General features: G+C 39.3%; 1 protein-coding gene across 2 annotated transcripts in view; it reads right to left on the bottom strand.

Moving 5' to 3' along the window:
• Positions 1-14,593, bottom strand: part of LOC116041022 (neural cell adhesion molecule L1-like protein) — a 58,987-nt gene extending 44,394 nt beyond the window's left edge. Inside the window, exon 1 of one of the 2 annotated variants that reach the window (XM_036007960.1) lies at positions 14,195-14,593. The gene's annotated coding sequence lies outside the window, so the exon portion shown is untranslated. Of the gene's footprint in view, positions 1-1,053; positions 1,307-14,194 lie in introns of those variants that run through there. The other variant, XM_036007961.1, reaches the window with a different exon arrangement.
• Between the last annotated feature and the right edge of the window lie 10,855 nt (positions 14,594-25,448).

The raw sequence follows: 25,448 nt of genomic DNA, 5'->3' as shown, positions 1-25,448 counted from the left end.
AACATATGTGCGTGTGTGTAATGAGTATAATCAAAGAAAGAAAGGAAGGCCACCGGGACACACCTAAGTATGTACAGTAAATCTATTACAACAGCTGCTAAGGATGTGAACCATTCACAATTCTACATTCTCAAACACTGTCTGAAATCACAATATAAAAGATTTCATTGAGTGCTAACAGTTCACCCAAATGGACATACAACTGCTGACACAAAAGATAGGCATCATGACAAGCTTTGCTATCAATACAGAGAATGACAGCAATGAAGGAGGAGGCTTCAGACGTCTTCACAAATCTGGTGGGACTGACAGAGAGAAAGCCAGCCTTTAGACAAACTCTATTCATGAACAAATACTAAAGTGCTTTTGCCTACAAAATAAAAAATTTTTTTTAGCAAAGTACACAATTTAAACGCAATGGGTTGGGCTACTTGCATGTAAGGTCTCATTCTTAAAATCCAGGATGTTAGTAAAGAATGTGTAATTAAGCAAATTTTCTGGCTGCCTCAGGAAACCTCTAATGCTTGCATTCGCGCTGCTTAATTATGTAGTGAAAACTATTCCATTGATCCACAGAAGAGCAAAACCTCAAAACCACATGCATAGTGGCTTTGAGGAACGCGTTTCTGAATGTGTGCCTCGTAACTAGTTTCTGTGTGTATTACTGGTACTGGTGCAACTCATATGGTTACCATCTTTGCTAGATGTTGTTATACAGTTTGAGTTAGATCTCTGTAGATGTTGACTAATTAATTTTTGTGAGGCAAATACCATCTCTTCATCTATGCTTCTTATCTAGGCTTCTTTAACAATACTGCTTATCTGTAGATGACAGAAGTCTCACTTACTGTTTTCACATTTGCAAACACAAATTAAAAACGGACCAATAAGGAGAAAAAAAATATATATGCGATCTATAGAAGTCTCAAAACAAGTTTAATATATGCAATATAGGCATCAGTGACTTACAATGTGGTCTTAACAGCCTATAGCCGTGTTTCCCTCTAGACACATCAAGGTTTTAAGCCAGTCAAGGTCATAAACTTCCCTTACCTCAACTCCAACGCGTCTTCACCATTTCTTTATGGTGCAGTGTGCCTTGTCTCTGTTCTGGTCCCCCGAGCACTTCAACAAGCTAGTAATCATGTAAGTCTGGAATTCACACAAACAGCTCTCTGAGACACATCAAACACATCCACATCTAACCTGTGCTTCCAGTATTATGTAAATCTCTACACTAAGCAAAACAGGTTTAAGGTAAAAGTGTGTAGCAGCTCATATTTCAAAACCTTAAAACCCTCAACAACAAAAACACTGTCAATAACAACATCAGAACGGGGCTTTTATTTTTTGCAGTGTGGATAGTTGTCATTTACAGTAAGTGTCACTAAGCTTTAAGTGGTTCCTGTGCTGGCACACAGTTGAGGAATGACATGTGAAGCACCACCTAACCCTAACCAGCCTGGCACGCAAACAGTTGGCAACCTAACTCCCTAATACCAAAACACAGATCATACATTAAGATTACGTATTTCCTATACAAGCAAAGATGCTCTCTCCTCTACTCTTTTAGCTTATTTCCCCACACACAGAAAACACAGGGATAAAAACTGAATTTCCATTAAAACAAAAAAGAAAATCAATCTGTTGAGTGACACCAGCTAGAAAACATAATGAATCACTATAAAAACACCTCCCTTGCAGAAGTGAAGAGTGACAAAGAGTGACATTCAGGAGCTTAATTAGTTTGCCACAGCTAGCAGCACAGTGAGAGACAGTGTGGAGACAAACAGTCACACTCAGTTTCCTCCCTTCAAAAACACGAGGCCACAAGAAGTCCTCTTCACACCTTGCTTCACCCTGACACAACACAATGTTTGTCACTGTTGCAGAGAGGCAGATAAGGGAGCAGTGTTGTGCTCTATGGCTTGAACTAAGCTGGTAATTAGTTTATGGGATAATCTTGAATGCCTGAAGTGGTATTAAGTTGGGTTGGTGAAGTCTTTTTTAAGAAGTCCAAAAAAATAGAAGAAATTTTGCCTCAAAACCCGTGTTTGTGAGGGTCCAACTTTTGTATTCATGAAAACAGCAAAATTTCAAAGTGATTTGTTTGGTGCATATTTTTTTCCATGTAGCCTCTCTCTCAGTCCCGGCCCCCCATCGCTAGCAGATGGGTCTGACCCAACAAAAATTGCACCGCTAGCTGGAAGCACAAAAACCTAACCCGCAATTTCCACCAACTGCGTAACGGCTGCGGATCCGCTCCGGAACGGCGGCGGAGTCAATAGGTTTCCATTAAAGTCAATGTGTGTATTTTCACTGACTGCGGAACGGCTGCGGAACGGCTGCGTTCTGACTCCGTCCCAGCCCCAGCGATCCGCAGCCCTCCGGAGCAGATACGCAGAGCTTATATTTTTGCCGGATGCCGGAGAGCTCTGCAGCAATTCAGCACAGGGCAGATTGTGCGGGACAGGAAGTCGAGCACAGAAACAAAATAAAACATCCGGTTAATTTTCAAAATAAAATACACCGTGCTCAAGGTCAGCACAGAGTTGTTTCCCCTCTACTCATTATATTATTATTATATTATTATTATTATTATTATTATTATTATTATAATAATTAAAATAAATATATATATATATATATATATATATACACACACACACACATACATATACATATATATATATATATATATATATATATATATATATATATATATATATAAAATGGAAACAAACTGTTGTTGGTTTTGTGGTTCTGTTTATAGAAACTACATCCTGTTATATCGCGGGATCATACGTGAATTCGCAAAATCTCGTGGGTCCTTGTGACTTCAGCTGTCAGTCATGGCCGCAGCCGTTCCGCAACAAATCCGGACCTGGTGGCTATTGAAGGACAACAGAGCACGGAGCCGACACGCAGCAGAGCCGTTCCGCAGCCGTTCCGCAGTTGGTGGAAATTGCGGGTAAGAGTTTCACTCCAGACCCTGTCGGGTGAGGAAACATAAACGTATAATTTGTGCTGATCCTTCTAGGCTTTTATGAAAAGATAAGGAGAACATATGAGTTTGTGACTGGCTCTGCTGTCTGCGCACTGACACACAGCACAGGTGCGCACCCGCCAAGCAAAACACATTTGTCTTTTTGAGACTCTGCAGTCCTCCTGAGTGAAGCCGTCATGGAGAAATCGAAAAACTTCCAAATTGACACCCTGCTTGCTGATGAGACCAACCGTGTGAGCCGAGACCTCTCCCCTGGTCTGAGCTGCGACAGCCCAGCAGACAGCCAGTTATTCTGCCGCCGCGCGGACACCCCGTCTCCGCGGGCCGCACAACTTCAAGGAATAATCCACAAACCGAGTGTCCTAAATCTCCCACCTCCAGGTCTCGCTTCAATTCCCGGCATGTATCATGCCCCTATGTACCCATTATCCGCGTTGGGTGGACAGCACCCCGCGTTTGCATACACTGGTTTCACACAACTAACACAGACCTACCCAGAGCACCTAAAGGCAGCTGCCATGCCGGGATCTGCGCCGGTATCATGATGCCACGACTAGTATATGATGAGATAAAATGATTTTATAGGCCGAAAATATCCAGACTTTAAAACACAAGATAATTAGTACATACATATTGTTTATCCTGACCAGATTTAATTTTCCAAACACAGGCACACATCTGTCACTCAAGAACCGTTTTCCGTTATCAGTTTTTACAGTTTTTAATGAGCTCTGAAGAACCGCTGAGGTGTTGTAAACTCATTGAACACACTGACTGTCAAATACAACTGCAGTTCATTTTTGACTTATAGTGAGTAAATCTACTGAAATGGCCACCATCTTGGTGGAGTGTGATGTGTAAGATGAGAAAGTGGAGGTTAAGTCATGTATGTCATGGTTGTAAAAAAACAGTGGCTGTCTGTACATCTTTGCCAAGCAAAAACCAGTACACAAGGCATCAATAAATTGTTGGGGAGGGTCATGCCTCTTTTTCCAATCATTTTGGAGGGTCATAGAAAAATGTATTGCTGGCGAAGGGAGAGTCAAGTCTGTTTTGACTAAAGATCCCAGCCACCCATGAAGCTTGAGAGACTTCCATGTACTTAGTGACAAGTCGTGATAAATGCCATTTTATGGTGTTTAGAAATTACAGCTGTTGTTGGATCCCAAGGCTTAGCCTTCATCTCCAAAGGGCTTGGAAACAGAAAGTCATGAAGCCTCACTTCAGGACGAAACCTGCCTGGTCTTGTAGCACACACACATCATTAACACTCTCACTCTCCCACCTCTCCTTTTAAACACCAACAACAGAGTTTGTGGATGTCATTACTCAAGCTTTAGGTAGACTAAAAGAAAAGTAAAAAATAAAAGAGCAATTTTCCTGTCACTTTAAAAAAAAATACATTTGGATCCTTCTTCAAACAGCTTGCACCTGCAGCTTAGTTTCTTTTCAAACAAGACAAAAACGATCGAGCAGTAATACTTCTACCTTAACATTTGTTTGTCTGGATGAAGGGAGTCTGAGCCAAGACTCCAATCCCATAAATGTGTGCAACATTAGGAGGGATCATGCATAATCTGTGCAAATTAAAAAAATATATGATACCTGACATAAGGGGCAATACTGATACACATTCAAATGCATAATAGCATTCTACAAAAAATAAATAAAAGTCAAATATTTCTGAAGTGTTGGCAGTTAATTGCTGAAATTCTTTACATTAACCATGCTTGTGGGAGAAAAAAAAAAAACAACGGCAATTTATCTGGCATGGTATCTACTGCATTTACAAAATCATCACCCTTGTGAGAAACTCTTGGAAGTAAATTACGTATGCGCTTACTCATGATGCGCTGGCAATCATTGAGTTATGAAGCATCTGCTGCAACATGTCAAAAGACTAAGCTCTGAGTCACCTTGCCCAAGTGCACCATTAAAGCTGTTTCTTAAACATCATTACATGTAAAGCAAGCTCTGACAAGGGCTCACAAGTAGTACGACAGTATGTACAAGCGTTTTTTGAAATTGAAATGTAATGAAGAAAATAGACCACTTAATTTGTGAGTCATATTATCTCAATAAATGAGAAAAGTCAACGGAAAACACAATCAGGGTAATTCTAATATAACAGTGACTGGTGGTGAATAAAATGAGCTATTATTACAGCACTAAAGGCAGCTAAGGCATTTCATGTTCCGTTTTTGGAAACGGATTCCAACTTTCCATTTCAGCTTGTTTTAACCCAGTTTGTCCTTAATCTGTTAAATCAATGCTCTGGCTCAGAGCCAATGGCGCTTGAGGAGACTCATCAGCTTGGTAGGTCTAAATTACTCTTGGGACTGGAAACATAGGAGTTGTACCTTGCATCATCCTGTGTGAGTGATAGGCTCACTGCTGCCTAACACAGACCCATGACAGGGGTGTCTCTGTGAAAGTGTCAGGGCCTTGCCTCATTAGCATTTCTGGAACACCATGAATGAAAATGTTTGTTCTGGTTTGTGCACCCAATTGAAAGGGTCCATTAAAGAGTGTTTTAGGGGTTTCACTGTGTTGTGTCGGAAGTTTGGGAGATGGTGTACGGAGGGAAGTGCCAGAGCAAAGAAAAAAATGTTCCGAATGACATGGTGGCCCAGATCTATCTGTATGCAGATGATACACTGCTTGACATATTTCAGTGTGTGAACAGGTGAGCCACAGAACAAGTGACAATATTAATCAGGTTAATAAATGTTTCAACACAGATGCTGAACTTGTTGACAGGTTGTGATTAAACTCATTGAGATTTGTCTTACAACCAGAGCCAAGTATCAACTGAAGCATGTTTACTGTAAGTCAGAGATTGCAACATCCCCCCTGGCAACTCTGCTGACTAACAATGATCAAATACCTAATTTTCCTCACACAAAAGTACTGCTAGTTAGGAGGACATTCAGAGGACACCTTACTACTACTACTATTGAATGTGTTCTGTGTTTACTGAACATCCAACATGCAGCTGTTAAATAGTTCCAAATGAATGCTCATATACAGACTGTGTGTCAGGTGTGTGTGCATTTGGATACCAAGCTAGTAGGGCTGTACCCTATTCAGAGATTTGACAATATGTTCCTTTTTTTATATGGACTATCTGGCAATCAGAAAATCCATTAGCATTTGTTTCAGTGATGATTTCAACCACATTAACAGCCAAATGTGGTCCAGTACAGTTTCATAATAAATTGAAAATATTTGTACACTTCTTAATGGGTGGCAGTCCACGCAGTCTGCCTGCTTACCAGAATTATGTTCACAATGTTCTCGTATACAATTTAAACAGACTATGAGCCAACCATAAAGTATTTCTGTCAGTATTTTCTGGGGCCAGGGTATAATTATAGTTACCAGTCCTAAACAAAAATAAACTATTTTGCACTTTGATGTGCAGATTCCTTCCATAAGAAAGTCCGATATTCAAGTCACCTAAAAACTTCCAAGGGAATTTTCAAGCTGCTTCACGTTTATCTATTCATTGGAAAAAGCATTTCAGACAAGCAGGGAGATGCATGCTGATGTTGACTCATATCAACACCTGCTGTAAAGGTAGAACTGCAGACAAGAGTCTTGTGTAAGATTACCGTTGTGACCTTGCGTGCATGAAAGTTAGGGAGCAGGAGAGACAATAACAGACAGAAAGCGAGAGGGGGGAGGCAGAGAGTTTTGGGGGTGATATCTACGGCACAGGAGAGAGAAATCCATGGGAATTCGACTCATTAGCATATGAATCAAATTCCAGCAGCAGGAAAAGACAGACATTCAGTTCAGAGACTGTTGTTAGAATACCAGCAGTGGATGAGCAAAATCATTGGGCTGCAGTGCACTGCAGAGGCCTGGGGAAAATATGATAAAGATTAAACAACATATATCGCCATCAAACACTTAGAATTCAAACAAGCTTGTACAACACTTGCGCAACATGCTCACCATTGGGGTGAAAATTAAAAAGGCTGCTGCTTCTAATGGTTATAAAAGAAGCTTTTAAGATATGTTTCATATGTGTTAATTAAATGGTCAAAAGTGCGTCTTACAGCCTCTAAAATGAGAAAGTTTTATCCTTCTCTTTGTCATAATAAACTGAATACCTTTTGGTTTGTTTGACTGTTGGCTGGACAAAACAAGATATCAGAAGATGAACAGGCATTTTTCACTATTTTTTCACTAGTTTTAAAACAATGAATTGAGAAAATAATCAGCACATTAACTGGTAATGAAAATAATCGTTACTTGCAGCCCTAGATTCAACACTTTTGGTGGCTGTAAGTAAATAGACTTTTAACATAAAAAAGTTGTTAAAGTGCTTACACATAATGAGTAAGTAATAGTAATCAAATAATGTATGTATAATACTGTTATCCTAAACTATAACAATATAACACACTTAGATGAGTACTTTTGATACTTTAAGTACATTTCGCTGATGACACTGCTCATGTAGATCATCCCAGTCTTAAAGCAGGGGAACATGTACGAACCTGGAAAACGTGCGTCATAGACAAATCCTTTACTCCTGTCAAACACAGAAGACATATTATTATTTTTCTACACATATGTGCCTGCTGTACAATCAGATTAAGTGTTGATTGTGAGACACATCTTGATTTTGAACAAGCTAAAGTTGCTCCTTCTCTACAGGTTCCAGGACCGAAACAAAACAAATTTTGCAATGATCCACTCAGAAATCTGCAGGCGGTTACCACACACGGAGAGGATGTTTACTTCATCATTCGTCTAGCAACTGGGACACACTGTCACTGTCAACAAGACGATGCGCTGTATATGTCACAACTTATTTCTGTATTTTTTTTGTCAAAGTGAGCGTTTGTCTCAAAAGAGGGGTCTTAACAGTAAGGGCACTGTTCAAAGAATTCATCCATATGAATGCCGTGAAGAGCATTTCAAGTGCCAGCAAACCATGTTCCTCACTTGCTAGGAGGAATGCAGCCTATTGTCAATTGAACTTGTACAAAAGCTCCTAAAAGTGCAGCACGGGGGGTAGAGGGTGGCTGAGGACAGCATACGTGACCGCCCTCAAAGCCAGATCATCCCGCTCCTTTTGTGCTCACTGGAGAAACTTCAGTTGCTCCAATTCAGATGGAGTGCAAAGTTATTTGTGCCCCCTGTGTGGGGCGTTGATTTCACCAAACAGTTGTCGGCTGGAGCGGTCATGACCTTTGCTCTTGGTTGTTAGGAACTGCCAGAGCTGGGAGGCAGAAAGCCAGACACCATGGTAACAAGACTGCTGGTATCTATGCTGGAAAGATTTACTGGGAATTTGAAAGACATTTCCACAGGATACAAGCTTAATACCTTGACGGGAGAAAGTTTGATGCTGACAAATCTGTCAACAAATGTGAAAAGGCAGACAGGATAGACAGGCTGAAGACACAATCAGTTTCTGACATTGACCACTCTATTTTAAACCGCAGTGTTGATGGCGGCGAGTTCCTGTGTCAGTGACTCCTGTAAATATTTCACAAGCATTCCAAATGTGGACTGGCCGTCCTCAAGGAGAGCAATAAATTCCCTCACCAAATACACACATCAGTGTTCAACCTGTTTAGTTTCTCTTTCATGGTCGTCTTCTGATGAAAGCCAACCAAGCATCATTAAATTATGGACTAAGGAGTGGGAAAAGATTCCTGCTTGTCCTTTTATGGCACAGAAGCAGGGAATTACTACACAAACTAATACTCACAACAGGAATGATCATGGGAACGACACAGCAGAACCACCTGCCATTCTTTATCAAATGTAAAAATTCCCCTTTAGATCCTTTATATCCATTAGTTTTGTATTGAGAGGCTGGTTGATAATGGATGGCACTGTGGTACTGAAGACTGGACCTAATATAAAAAGACGCAGTTTCAGTTTCAACATCATTTAAACATTTAAAACAATTATGACACTCTGTTTTTCTGACAGCTGTTATGTTAAATTCTCAAGTACACAGGCTGCTAAATTAATTCATGTATGCGGCATTCTCAGATTATCTTCTTAAACAGTACTTAAACAGTTAATCCACATGAATGCTTTCTCTGAGGCTATTGATATGTAAAATATGGGATTATTGTGCTTCTCTAGAAAAGCAAACACAATCACTTTTTTTTTCAAATGCATTCTTTGCTTTGGGAATAAGAGATATTTTGCCTTTGCCATCTCCTTTAAAGCACTCTTTGCATTTCGTTTCCCATAGACAATTTTGTTGAATTGATAAATATATCAATTATTTGACTCATTCAGAATATGTTCATTTACACTTGGTTGTTGTTCCTACTGAAAGCTAAAGAGGTTTGCACATGGATATTTTACCATCTTATGGTTGTTAAACAGGTTTTATATTTTGCAAGGATGAGATGCCTTTAATTGCTTTATACTAATTGATTGTCTTCCTATACTTTCTAATTAAGGGAATCCCCAACTGTGTCTGCCTCGTCAATACAGTTCCAACACAGAGATTGATTCCTAGTGGCTCTCAGAATTTCATAACAAATGCACACATTTAACCATCTGAAATCCCTCTGGAAGTTATTTGCGATCTGGACAGTTTGTTCTACCACTAAATTAGATGATTAGGTTATGTTATATTCTTTATACTTTAAAAAATAAAGTTTTAAAAAAAGATTAACGTTTAAAGCAGCGGCTGCATGTTGATAGCACATTGTTGTTGACTGGCATGGAGTTTTACTCTTCCCAGTGCGTCACTGACTCAGTGGCTGAAAAACTCACCCCCTGCCTGGTAAGGCTCTTACACTGCACTAGCTGCTCCTAATGGATAACAATGAGCTGCTCAGATGCTGACAGCAGCTAAATAGTTGCTGTTCTGTCACGACACATTTGGCAGCATTTCAAACCCATTCAATTAATTATACAGTAACAGAATACTGCATCAATATGCCACATACAGTATTTAATAATCATACAGTAATAATCATATTCTTTCCAACAAATTCCAAGTTTTTGAAGTGTTGTTGTCAGTTTACCCCTCGTGTAAAGCCAGGGTTTTAACTAGAACTGCAGTACTGAGTGAATAAAGTAAAACCCCTCTGACAGGCTACAATTATACAATCACAGAGGTTGCTGAGAGGCTATTATCTCTTCTTTTTCTCTGGAAGGCAAGTTAGAGAGGTGGAGACAACATGCTTGGCATGTGGCAACACATTCTGGACATACCTATTCCAGGGTGACTGTCTATACATACTCTAAAAAAGCAGTAGTAAGCTTTCTACTGGAACACTTTTACATTTATGTTCTCTCATTGTTGCCACTTGGGACCTATTTGCCTCGGAAAGTTTTGATTTCCATTTCACGGTGTCCAAGCATTATGACATTTCCAGCATGAGTCCCCCATCAGTTTGCATTCAATTGCTTGCTTCGTAAGAAGGGCACTCAGACAAACCACTAACCATCTGACATTTAGAATTTATCATCCTTTCTCTGCCTCTAATAAACCAGAAAATGCCGGTGAGCCATGGATTTAGAAGGTTGATATTTGTAGAGAACCCTTTAATCAACACAACCTGCGTGATATACACTGTTTTTAGAGAGAGAAAAAAAGATTTGAATCTTAAGTGGACTGTTGGATCCAAGTAGTTCAACAGAAAAATAATCAGCAGCTATTTTCCAAAAATGCCATATATGATGGTTCCAGTTTCTCAAATATGAGGATTTGATGCTTTTCTTTGTCATTAATGATTGTATATCTTTGAGTTTTGGACTGTTGGACGTTGAAGACATGAACTTACATCTATCTATTTACAACTATTCACATTTAAGAAGCTTGAACGAAGCGATTAACCATCTATTAAAGTTGTTTTTGATTACTTTTCCATCAGTCAACTAATCAATTAATCAACTCCACTCAACGCTTCATCATGAGTGGTTAGCTAATATTAAAAATCTGCAGCTACGCTTGAGGCTGTAGACTGTTCATGTATACATTTAATATGTTAACATTAGGCTTGAGCGATCTCCAATATTTTCATATCATCCAATCGTGGTTACTCGAGATAGCCAATAGGCTAAATTATGGCCAGTCTGACAGGCTACAACACGTAATTGAACATAACATATTATTGATATTTGGAGCGGCTTTCACTTTCATCAATGAAACTGGCTACACCTGAAAGTCAGTGCTCAGCTTCAAACGACTATGTTAAAAACAACAGACCAACTCAGAAATATTGGCGTAGTCATGGACTTAGACCTGAATTTCAACAACCACATTAAGACAATAACAAAGTCTGCCTATTATCACCTTAAGAATAAATCAAGGTTTAAAGGACTTAAGTCTCAGCAGGATTTGGAAAAACTTGTCCATGCTTTTATCTTCAGTAGACTTGACTACTGGAACAGTGTCTTTACAGGTCTCCCTAAAAAAATCAATCAGACAGCTGCAGCTGATTCAGAACGCTGCTGCTCGAGTCCTCACTAAGACCAAGAAAGTAGATCACATCACTCCAGTTCTGAAGTCTTTACACTGGCTTCCTGTGCCTCAAAGAATTGATTTCAAAATACTTCTGCTGGTTTATAAATCAATAAACGGTTTAGGGCCAAAATACATTTCTGATCTGCTAGTAAACTATGAACCACCCAGACCTCTCAGGTCGTCTGGGACAGGTCTGCTATCTGCCCCCAAAATCAAGACTGAAGACTTTTCTTTTTGATGTAGCCTTTCTTTAATTTATTGTACTACACTGTGAATTTTATTATTGTATTGTATCTGTTTTTAATTTTGTATTCATTTCTAACTGCTCTTTAATGTTTTATGTAAAGCACTTTGAATTTCCCTGTTGCTGAAATGTGCTATATAAATAAAGCTGCCTTGCCTTGCCTTGCCTTGCCTTGCCTTGCCTTGCCTTGCCTTACACCGGCTCGGCTGTCCTGTCTCCTGCTTGGTTGACGTGCTGACATGCTTCAGTGTTGATAGCGTCTTGCTTTGGTAGCTCGACGCAGTTATTTTTTGTCATATTCTTCATGACAGCGGCTAATTATCCACTTTACAATTAAACCTAACATTACAGTAGTTCACTCAAGCACTCATAGCGACTTCCTTTTAGCGACTTTCTTGCTAATCCTATAGCTGTTTACACGCTATTAGCTCTGTTAGCTACTTTAGTTTAGCAGTTAGCGGTGGCTTCTCTCTCTCACTCTCCGGCTCTCTGTTGATCAGTGTGTTAAATGTATAGCTATTCCTCTGCCTCCTAATATGATAATTGTACATGTAATACCTATAGTTTATTTGTTGTGTTGGAGGTGAAGCTCCACAACAGGGAAACTCGACCGGTAACGTTAGCTGCCGTTAGTCCCCAGTAATGTTAATCGGTGCAGGCTGATGTAGTTCCCAATACCCTGGCAGCAGCCGGGAAGGTTGGGAGGCTGGGTGACGCGGCCCAGCAGGTGTCAGACTCATGGAAAAGACACGGAAAACTGCTTTGTAATTAACGTTAAGGATTCAAACTTTACTCGTTGTTTGTGCTGATTAACGTGGCTCAGCGGGCGGACTTACCGCTCCACCAGAAAATAAACAGTAGGGCGCAGATTGTTGGTAGAGCAGGCTCACATATATAGAGGTGTATGCTTGACACAGAAGGTCCAGGGTTCGAGTCCGACCTGAGACGGTTTCCTGCATGTCTTCCCCCTCTCTCCCCTTTCATATCTAGCTGTCCCAAAAAAAGGCAGAAATGTCCCAAAAAATTATCTTAAAAAATATATATATATGCATAGGAAAAACCAATCGCCGATCATTCCTTTAATTGTCGATATACGATCTGATTGCCAATCAGCACGAGCCTACTAACATGCTACAGTTTACTGTAACTGACGCTGATGGAATTACTGTTATTATTTTTAAAGGTATCCTCTCATGAAGCGTTAAGACTTGTGCAAAATGTTGTCCTGTTTGTGGCACTACATGACCAACGGTACGACACTGAGCCAGGGTCATTTAAGACTACATGACCCTGTACATGTGAAGGGGAAAGAATCTGAGCGAGATCACACCACGCCTGAATAAACACATATCTGGATGTTTTTCAAAGTTGAAATTAACAGCTGACCTGTTTCTCATGTAACAACTTGTTGTACTGTAAATGAATGTATTGAAAGCTTGGCCCGAACATCACCACAGGGAGTGAAAATCCCAGGATTCCTCAATTACCACATTTCGGTCAAGTTGGGTCACACAAAGAGAGAGAGATTCGACCCATTTCGCTATGACAAAGCTGCAGAGGCTTGAATGGGCTGCTTCACAGGGCTGAGTGTGGCCATTGCTCTGGGCAAGTCTTCACTCTCTGAGTGGCCAGACAGAAGGGACAGAGACAGGATGTGATCTCACTATTTACCATTAGAATTCATGTAAGGGAGGCTGACTTTTGAAAGAGGTAGAAAGCAAGTGATAAAGTGAGTTTAACACAACTGTACAGCAAAATCACCTATGTTTATGCAAATCTGTAACAGTCACAAAACTCCGAAACACTGTTCATGAAAACCCTAACTCTACTTAACACTCTGCAAGGAAAGGTCAATTGTAATTAGCACAGCTACAAGAGTGAAAAGTGGTACAAACTTTGACTGAGGGGTAAAAATGTCAATGATTTTGATAAAGCCGTGCTGCACAATTACATTAAATATTAATGGGAGAATGTTTTTACATAGTTGCAGGTACTAATGCCCCGATAAAAAAAGCATTTCATTAATTTTGTACATAAGAATGCCTGCTCTCCAGAGGGAGGGAGAAGCACTGTATCTCCAGCACAGACAATGAATAGCCAAGATAAAAATCTGAACTTGTTTTTTGTTTCTGATTTTTTTTTTTTTATATCATTCAATGCAAGATTTTACACCTTGGCTACAATAACCTGCATGGGCACAGATTCACTTTTAATTATTTTGCCTCTGAACTCCACAGGGATCAGACAGCTCACCGCTGAAATATTTACCTGAGAACTGCCTCTGATTTATGCTGATAAACAAGACTTTCAACTTGCAGGATGATGGTTTGATGGAGATGGAGGGCGGTGGCTTTAACTTGTTTTTACTTTACTTTATCACCATAGCGCATATATAACATAACATAAACGCTGAATGTCTTTTTCCTGTCACAAACCTGAACAAAACAACATTAAGTGAACTTCATTTAGATGTGCAGCTTACCCATAAGACGAGCAACTGGAGTAATGTGAAGAGTCTTCTACCTATCGAGGTGTCGTCTTCAGTTCCCTCAGGAGAAGCTCGTTTTGTCCAAAACTTAAAAGTGATGCGAACTTTGAGTCCGCGATATGACAAACATCGCAACAACTGCAGCAAAACTGTTCACGTATTACGTAGCTTCTTTACCTCAGAAGCCCAACGTGCCAAACTCTTTGGCTGACGGCCAAAAGTGCGCAGTCAACAACTGCAACTCTGACTCAAGTCTCCACAAGGTCCTTTCTCTATTTTAGAATCTACAGAGGTCAAAGGACACGCAGTGACTCTGAAGACGGTGCGCGTGGAATGACTGCTGTCATATACTATAACCGGCGGGCGGGCACCCCATAGGCTTGAGTAAAATATGTGCGTATACAAAACATGGGGAAATATTTCACAGCACGTGTGCGCGCGAGCGGCGTCATCACCCCCCATTCAAAACAGGGGAGTAAGCTACCTGTGCACAGTTCTGATATGCAAGAAACGCAGTTGAGCTTTCTTATTAAAGTAAGTTACATTTGTTATTGATTTCAAAGGTCAATCACTGCTCATTCATGCACGTAATTGCCCTTTGTATAGCCTAAAGACGATGGATGCCTGCTGAGTGTACTTCTCTCATCCTCTCTCTGCTTTATTTGCCTGCCCAAATGTAAAGGTGACACAGCTGAAGTATAGCGTAATTTCAATGGACAAGTGCCACTGTACAAAATTATATCTCTCATGCACACTTAGAAAGAGTATAGGTGAACACATACAACTATGCCAGTGTTTGTACAGAATGACACACCCATCAGAGTTCACTTAACACTCCAGCTGCAGCAGAGCAGAGTCATCAGCTCTGAGTGAACAAACGCAATTCACACGAAGTAAGGAAAAAAATGTTGTGTATTTTTCTGTCCCAGAGTTGAAACATTCTGTCACCTGTGGTACTTGTTGGCATGTCAGATGACTGTAAAGTGGAGCTATGTGGAGAGAGGGCATTCTTGGAGATAAACACAGACTTACACATACACAAGTAGCAAGCAACACAACACACTATAAGTTCAGGTGCTCTTAGCTATAAATGTAAAACTTTAGAAAAAATAAATGTTATGATCCAGACCATTTCAACAAACACATCAACACCTTTAACTAGTAGTTAAGACCAGTCCCCAGATGATGTACAAGGGATTTTAAGATACTGTAAGAGTAGACCTGAAACACACTAAGTGTATTAATTATCATAATCGATTAATCATTTCAGTCATTTCTTAGGAAAAGTCACTGCTTCTAGCTTCTCAAATATGAATATTTCTTTCTCTTCTAGTAAACTGCTTTACTTTTGGACTGTTTGTTGGACAAAACAAGCAGTTTGAATATATTAACGTGGGCTTCAGAAAATTCTGATTTTGACCACTATTTGTTGATATTTTATAGACGATTCATTGATTACTAAATCAAATCAATCACTAGGCCTAATTAAAAGATTACTTTATTGCAGGCCTCTCTGGCATTTACTGTAATACATATAACAAAGATCAGGAAGTGTATACACCTACATACATCTTATTGACACAAGTTAACCTTATATATGCTGAATACTACCTGCCTTCTTTTGTATAACAGTGGCATTAAAAGTACACATTTCTGTGGTTGTGATATTGTTATTATTGAAGACCTCAAATCTATCATATTCTGTGACAATTATACATGCCCTTGATATTTTTTTTCAGATTCAGCTTCACCAGACACAATTCACTTTGTTTTGTCAGTATATCCATGACAAAACAAGGTGAATTGTGTCTGGTGACTAAGCATTCTAGTAGTCTTTGTTGATACTCTCTGTGTAATCAAATGACTAAATCCCACAGTGAAGCATGCTCTCTGTCTCCTCTAAACTCCTGTCTAAAGATAGACTATTGCTGACAAGTGGTCTTAGTTGGACTCTACATTTGAGATTGAAATTTCCAGGCATACTTTGACAATAAAGGTAATGTTAGGCCTTTAAATGTCCAATGTGTAGGAATTTCTCCCATCTAGCATTGAGATCATATATTGCAATCATCTCTCTCGCACCACGCAGTTCAAAGTACATATTATAGCTACGGTAGCCTTCACGCTTCAAAAAGCCGGTCTCTTGCTCTTTTCAATATCCTTTTTCTTTTTCTGGGCGAAGAAGAAGACTCCTGTTCCTGAAATTTGGATTTTGAATATGTCTGGTCCTCTATGTTTCCTTCTTCAAACTTGCCGGGGCCGGGATGCTACAATACCCATTAGCTACGGTGGCCGACAGGGGCAAACGCCCTGCAACTTAAGAAAACACACGCAAATAGACAAAACACAAGCAAATTAAGAAAACAACTTCATTAATTTGACAACACATGCGCAGCACGCACTGCAAATAAAAAACGATGCAAAAAGAAAAGCACGCAAACCCCGAAAAAAGAAGCGATGCAATAAGAAAAACAACTTCATTAATTTGACAACACATGTGCAGCATTCAGCAAACGCGCTGCAAATATCACAACACAACCAAATACATAAACGCGCTGCAAATACACACAACACAACCAAATACATAAACGCACTGCAAATATGAAACGATGCAAAAAGAAAAGCACACCAACCCAAAAAACAAATGCAACAAAAAAACGCAGCATCCAGATTACACAACGGAAGTTCTCCAGGCCTCTAGAGGGAGCAGCTAGTGGAACAGCTATATTTTCGACCGTTATTAACCGATATTAAATTCATATTATTATTATTATTATTATTATTAATAACATAATATGTTATTAATATACAGTCTATGCTCCCGTCTCATGCCCTCCCGGCTGGTGCTGTCCCCGAGCTTCGGCTTTTCAAAATAAAAGCTTGCATCTGGTCCGCTCTGTGTTTGTACTTTGGTGTGTTGGGTGTTTGTGAACTAAACAGTACGGCAATCATGCTGATGAATACAATAACTTTTTCAGCAGATGTCTTACTTACAACACGTTGGAGTTAGCAAACCAGTTTTGTGTTTATATGTGCGAACGAGATTTATTCAGTTTGATAAATCCCATGGTAAATTGGCTGGTTTACTAACAGGGAGGGACTAGAAATCCTGTCTGTTTTTTGTATTTCAAGAGCGAATTGCTCCACAATATGAATACAGATTGATCACTTATTTTGTTGGTAACCGTTGTTGTATAATCACAATATTACACTTGAGGAGGCCTACACTTCAGTAATTTCGGACCTCGAAATTAAACCCTCTCATATGGCTTAAACAAACGACAACGTTAAACACTGATGCAGTTTTAAATGTTTTATCACCACGAGTTTACAGACGTCTCTGCTGATTGAGTATCAGCTGGGACCTGAGCCGAGACACACCCACCAAACGAGAGAAAACATATCTCAAACATAGATTTAATATTTACAGTCTATGCAGTCTATGCAGTTTCTCTCTCTCTCTCTCTCTCTCTCCCTCCCTCCCTCTCTCCCTCCCCGTGAGGTCGAAAATCCAGCTGTTCCACTAGCTGCTCCCTCTAGAGGTCTGGAGAACTTCCGTTGTGTAATCTGGATGCAGCGTTTTTTTGTTGCATTTGTTTTCTGGGTTGGTGTGCTTTTCTTTTTGCATCGTTTCATATTTGCAGCGCGTTTATCTATTTGGTTGTGTTGTGTGTATTTGCAGTGCGTTTATGTATTTGGTTGTGTTGTGTGCATTTGCAGCGCGTTTGCTGAATGCTGCGCATGTGTTGTCAAATTAATGAAGTTGTTTTTCTTTTTGCATCGCTTCTTTTTTCGGGGTTTGCGTGCTTTTCTTTTTGCATCGTTTTTTATTTGCAGTGCGTTTATGTATTTGGTTGTGTTGTGGTATTTGCAGCGCGTTTGCTGAATGCTGCGCATGTGTTGTCAAATTAATGAAGTTGTTTTCTTAATTTGCTTGTGTTTTGTCTATTTGCGTGTGTTTTCTTAAGTTGCAGGGTGTTTGCCCCTGTCGGCCACCGTAATTAGCAGCATTAGCAGCACCTGAGTTTATCATGTGACAGCGAAAACGCGAAAGGCGGAGCAGTATGTCCTGTATGTCCCTTACCTGCTAACGTATTTCAAGATGGCGCATGAATATGGAGCGTCTACCCCAGTTCATGCGAATGCAAATGTAAAATTCCAAGCCAAAAGGAATACTTGGAATTGATGGTGGTGGGAAATATTCATGAAAAAGGAGAAGTTTGTGAACGGGCAACACAGATTTTGATAATGAATAATTAAACACGTTACACACTGGACCTTTAAAAATGTTATTGCGGCAAGGCCCTTTACTATACTGGCGCTTTGTGCACAGCAAAAAAAATGCTTTGATTAGTTAATCAACAGGCCAAGGACCCCTTAGCTGAAAGAGTGACTGAGCAGAGAACCCTTACATATATTGCATAGAATTGAGCATGGTAAACTGGGCCAGATGGATAAAAATGGATGGATGGATGTTCATATACTATTTATACATCTTGTTTTAATGTTAAACATATGTGGAAGGCACAGTGAATCCTTAAGTTTAACTGGCTACCATATTGGCTTATTTTCAGACATATTACAATTTCTGAAAACAAAAAACTAGGGGGTCACACATGTTGAAGATCTCTGTACTAGAACACTAAAAAGTTTACTTACATCAACACGTATAGACCATAGATGAAGCTCTTCACTCTCAAGTTGTCCGTGCCATGCTACATTCCCACAAGTTCCAAACTTGATTGTAAGGCAATAGAGAAGAAGATACATTCCAATTACCACTCAAACCAGCAGTGAACACTGTGTCATGGACCTTGACATTACCTTCCAAAGAGAGAGAGAGACTGGAGCACAGCTCGGGGGTCACCACATTTTCATCCATTATAAGGCCATTGTGCTCCGCTGACCTGTAATCTTGACCTCAACTTCTGTTTCTCTCTGGCTCAAAGCACTTCACTGCAGATATGTGAGATCTATTGATTCCTCTCCACATGTATACATAGAAGTAATTCTATTGTATATAGAAAAACAATGTTTCGCCCAAACTGAAAACTCATTCAAACTCTTATTGCCTCAGGTATATAAAGCAACTTCTTACATAAATAATTCCATATCTATTTCAGCACCCTTTGCACTATTGTACTGTCTACAAATGTCATTATATTGTTGTTTATATACATGTATATATACTTTTATTATATAAATCAAACTGGAGACAAATTCCTTTTGTGTGCACACATTTACTTGGCCAATAAAGCTTATTGTGATTCAAGTGTTGAGTCTGACATCTCATCGCAATTCATTTTTATCAAAATATACAATCCCAATGGCAGTTCATTGAACTCTGCCCTGTGTTTTTTAAACTGCAGAGAAAACACACAAACTATATTTCACAGAGGAAGGAGTGTAGAAAATCTAGTTGCCATAGTAATGGATGTATATTTTACTGGTGGCAGGTCTTTCCTCCTGTGGTATAACAATGCCCCCTAGTGACATCTCTGATGGCCTTGCACAGCAGGAAAGCAGCAACACAATCCAGGAATAGTTTTTTCGCAGCCTTACTCCAGCAAGCTCAGGAAGATTGAAATAATTTACCAGGCTTTATGTTTTAATGTAGTAAATATTAGGTACATTTAAACATCACTTTGACATTGTTGATGTCATCTGATTTTAGAGAAGCAAATGTAAGCTGACTGATTAATCCAAATGAAAATTCATATTTATGTCAACTTTTGATATTACAGAAGATGATTTGTGCACTTTACAGTATCAACCATAACAGTGTGAATCTCATGGACAGTGTTCGTCTTTTCTAAGGTGCATTTGAGCATGAAACATAATGTCTACCAGCTGCCCCACAACTGTTTCTCCCAGTGTTTTGTTCTTGGTTGAATGTAAAAGATATGTGTTGGTTAAGCAAGACATATTATTTTGCTGTTTCTACTGCTGGATCTGTTGTGCATATATTTTATTTTTTAGAGTTAAACACTAGAGGGGGCTTCTGAGTTCTGATTTCCATGAGATTTCCATACTGCTGTCTGTTAAGTTATTTCAGCCATCTAGGTAGTGTTTTGACATGCAATTAAATACTAAATCAAATCACCAAATCCCAATGCAGTTAAGGACATGTTTTATAAAATATAACTCTTCATTCTTTCAAGTTTTTGTTAAAGGACTGGGGTCTCCCTGGTGGTTTAGTGGTTTAAGACCCACACAGTACATTTTTACCGATGCACCACGGTGATTACACTAACTGACCAGCAAAGCTGGTAGTCAATCATACATCACCTTGTCTGATTTAACACATACCATCTACTACATCAAACTGTGACATCCTTAGTGACCTTCAGATAATTCTTAAGGAAGGTGAATGAAGCTGAATGCAAAAAAAAGAAAGTGGATCGTGGACAAAACTTTTCAAACTCTTTTCAAGTTCAAGGGCTAAGAAAACATTCAAGGTCGGTTCTTTAAAATAACAATAAAAACATTTGTATGAATTTTAAAATAATTGTATTAATTAATTCATCTTGTTGCCTATTTTTAAATGACAGATTAATATCAAATGATTTGTATCGATATTGGTGCAATAAAAATGTTAACAAAGTGAGTGTAAAATTCGATTAATGTGTGCTCCTCTCGACAGATATCTGGCTGAAATGCAAACTAAATGATCTGGTAAAAATGTTGTTCAGATGAGATTTGAATCATAGATCATATGATTTACAACTATAGAGGTTTCCTCAGCCATACAACCAAAATTTCAGTGGGATTCTTCACTGCCATCAGCTTTTGATTGATAGTCCCTTTTGCTATTGCAAGGCTATCATTCAGACTGTGAATATTATCAGTGCTTAAGTGATTTTAGTATAAGGCTGAACTACTGCTTTGTATGAAATTATCCAATTTTAAGTTTCTTTGTGCTGAGGACCAGCATGTGGGTGCCTTGACCTACAGATGTCAGGGATATTTCTTTGCATTCATTCCTTTCATGAAAAGAAAGGGCTGTGGAAAGAAGGGAGATGAAGCTATGCGGAGCAATGCTCTCTCTGAAGAAGAATGCTTCAGAGAATACAGCACAGTTTACAGAATACAGCACAGTTTCTTGTATCGGATGAGAATGCTTATACTTTACATTACATTAGATGTCATTTAGCTGACTCTTTTCTCCAAAGTGACTTACAATTGCTATATATGTCAGAGGTTGCACGATGATGTATCGCAGTGGGAACTGAACCCAGATCTCCTACACCAAAGGCACGTGTCATATCCAGTGCACCATCACCACTATACTGCATGCATTTTTAATGACGTATTGTGTGTAATCGTATTGTGTAGACTACACTGGGAACTTCAAATGCCTTATGAAAAAGATAATCTGATATTTGCTGCCCAACAAGATAACAGCATTGCGATGGGTGCTAAATGGACATGGACCAGGAATAAATGTTGACTGATAAGTGCAATCAAAGCCAGCTGCCTTCATTTATGGACTCAAGACCCACGGGTTTGAGTGTGTGTGAGAATGTGTGTAATATTAGTGTTGCAGGTGGAATACGAGACTTTACATCATCACCACGTAACAGTATTACAGGCAGCATGCTAGACTAATGGTGCCTAAGGGAAAAAATGTAATTGAAATGTTAAATGACTTTAAAACATGTGCACATTGGGAATATGTGACTAAGGGTTGCAGTTATACTTTGTTGTGTTGTTCTGGGCTCTGCTTGCTTGTGTGTGTGTGTGTGTGTGTGTGTGTGTGTGTGTGTGTGTGTGTGTGTGTGAGCATGGGTACGAATGTGGAAGATAGAGTGAGCATGGGTATGAATGTGTGTTTTCATGAGCACTTTCCTCACTTTATATAGTGCAGTAGGAAAAAAAGAATGTTTTATCTGCCATGCAAATAGGAACAGGTTGATATAATGTTGCAGGATTGTGTGTGGGTCAAACAGCCAACACTTTCGTTTTGTCTAAACTGGTACACAAAATTCTGCTGAATCATTTTCAGAATTACAGTTTTTGAAAAGGTACGGTATCAGTGGATGAAAAAAAAAAGAATATTGCTATACGCTTTGACGATTGGTGCAAAAGTCAAGGCCTTGTGCATTGCATCTGCAGTTTCTTTAGCCCACTGATAAAATCCTTGTACAATAATAGCTGTGAAGTTACAGAATTCCTTATTTACTATCCATATAAAAAAAGCTTTAAATAAAAGTTGAAATACTAATGTAGAGAACTGGAAATATTAAAAGCACATTGGAAGTAAACATTGGGTACGTATATAATGAATCTCTATGAACATTGCGAATCATATCATTTCATTTTAGCTTTCTTTAGGTTACAGTAGTATATATTTGTAATGAATCAATTGGAGTTCTAATAACAAGACAGTTTTCTTACAGTGCTACAACAAAGTTTTGTCTTCATAAACTTGTAATATAGATTTTCTGTTTAATGTACACTCATAAGTCAGCATGTTGACTATTAAGGGATCATTTATGTTAATTAGCATGTTTGAATAATTCATGTGTTTTACGTCCTTAATGCTAAGCTTGGCAAAGGCATCGGGAGACAGATGTGTTCACCCTTAACCAGCTAATGGTCATCCATGAAAACGAAAGCCAAGCAGATCCACCACTGTTCATGGCGGCCTTAATGAAAAAAAACATCGCCAATTTCACACTATTTCTGCATCATTTGTCACCAAAGAAATTGCAAGTTAACACTTGAGAAGTGCAGAGTAGTCGCTCGTTACCAGCTGTTTGAGGTTGATTGTGTTTTTGCATTTTCTTAAATGCGCTGATGAGACCGTTGTGTACTGCATGTTGTGAGTTGGTGTTGGTGTCTAATTGCAACTAAAGCACTTCTTTAAAAAACAGCCACGATAAGTTTTGATTTTAAACACAATTTAATATGCTTGTAGCTTTTACTGTTATTTATGCTAAGTGCAGGGGATTGTTATGTCATTGACAAATAGAGAGTAAAAACATTCATTAGGAGGAGACTATCCTACAGGAGGAAAATCCATACAGTGGTCTGAGCCTTGGACCTCTGCATATGTAAATCCCAATCACCTAGCACAAATCTTAACATTGAAAATTTGAGAACAATGTGTGTAAATGAATGCCAGCAGCACCGGGCTGCAGGCTAGCTGCACATCCATGATGTGTGTTTATGTGCAGGAGCCCTCTGGAGAGGAAAAGTATGGGAGAGAACCCATTTCTGGTGACATCCCCATTGTTTGTTCCATTTTACTGCATGGTTCACTTACGTATAAGCCTCTAATGCTTTCTAAATGAAATCAAACACAACTCGCAACATCCTTCTATTCTCATGAAGGAGGCAAACATTTCATGTAAAGAGGCACACTACAGGGCCAGGCAACACATGGTGGGTTAAGCCAATTGTGAAGCTGGAGAAATTTCCAAACACTTTTTCCTGCTGATAATAGATTATATTTGCTCCCTCATAGATGGGTTTATATGATTACTAGAGCCCTGTGTTTAATTTAAAAAGCAAAGTATCTTTCCAAGGTATTCGAAAGATGTCTGCATATACCTCAAATAATATGCATGTAAGTTTATTTTAAATAATGAATATTAAGCATGATTTGCATTTATTTTGAGTATGTTAAATAAATATTAAAGAGAAGAAAATGTGATCCTGCAGCCAACCAAAGACCATGTGTGATTGTGTAGATTCATGGAGCTTCATATGAGAGAAAAATTGCAAATCTCATGAGAGGTAGGCTGACCTTGTTGGTTCAATAGCTTTATTGATTGCAGATGTCAGACAACCTAATACTGGGCAGCAAAATTTAACCCTGGCGCGCGTGCGCACACACACACACACACACACACACACACACACACACACACACACACACACAGAAAAACATTTCTACCCTGCAACATTCACCAGGTAATTGCATACTGGTATGTCAATGTAATCTGTGATGAATGCAGTGAAGGCCTTCAAAGTATGTAGGCTACACTCCCACTATTCAGCTGAGAGTACTCTAGTATCATCCCCCACAACAGTTTTACAGTTAAAACATTTATAGCTGCTTAAATAAATGGAACAGCCACACAACCTAAACATTGGGATGTCTGGTGAGTATAAGCTTGCTGTAAATGAGGCTCTTCGGTCTCTATGGATACAAAGAATTGAGTTGTCTAAAGCATGATATAAATGTGTACATCTCCTTCATGCATCAAATAAAGTACCCGTGAATAAGAGAGCAGGACAGACTTCCTGACATTCTGTCTGAAAATTCACAACACGTGGCAAGTTGTTCCATCAATCTCATCTTCTCAGCCTTTACCACACTTAACCCCTTCTGAAACGGAAGCATTAAAGCAATTTTGGCAAAATGTATAATCAAATGAGCTGCACTAAAAAATGTCTGCTCAGATTGACACAACGACGTGGGCACTAATGTCTGCTGCCACTAATGTCTGCTGCCACCTGCTCCTTTCCCAATGTTTTCTGCTCAGCAGTGCAAGGCCACAGGCGGCGAGTCTAATTTTGTCTGCACTGTGAGTTCAAGATTTAGGGACCTTTTATCAGGGCCGTAAAGGCATCGGGACATGATGATGTCAGTGCAATTTCATCTTGTCAAAACTTCAAGGTTGGCCCAGAGGTAAAGATACTGACTATCAACAAACTACTGCAGGAATTCTGTTGAGTTGATTCCTGGCACTGGGGGAGGAGTGTTGGGCTATTAAATGTTGCACATTATCAACTGCAAGGTGTTGGTTGTTACAGACTACAAACACTGCTCAAGAGACCTTGAGTAAGACACTAAACCCCAAATTACTGTGAGGGTGATGTACCGCTTCTAAGAGTAGTGTAAAAGACTGTTTGCCCTCTTTTTGCCTCTTTCAGCTGCCTTATGTTGGCTTGAGCACTGTGATTTTCAGATCTCGGGTGCAATTAATCTGGCACTCAACTTAGAAATGACTCACACGTGTGAAACTGCTTTTTTGTTTCAGCAGTCGTCACTGTGTCACAAGCACTGTGATATTATATAATTCAAAATGGACTTCTCAATAAACATATTCCACACACAGGTAAACTGCTCTAACAAAGAGAACCAGTGGTTACAAGTAGACCCTCGTTAACACTGACTAAAAAACACTTAACAGGACATTTGCTTAATAACACTACAAACCACTGCCTCTAAATGACCATCGAGTTGAATCAACACCTTTGACAGCTTCGAGCACAACTGTCCATCATGAGCTTCACC

The sequence above is a fragment of the Sander lucioperca genome, chromosome 12, assembly GCF_008315115.2.
Source record: "Sander lucioperca isolate FBNREF2018 chromosome 12, SLUC_FBN_1.2, whole genome shotgun sequence".
Classification (NCBI taxonomy): Eukaryota; Metazoa; Chordata; class Actinopteri; order Perciformes; family Percidae; genus Sander; species Sander lucioperca.
Note: the sequence above shows the minus strand (reverse complement) of the source record. Positions and strands in the feature narration are given on the sequence as shown.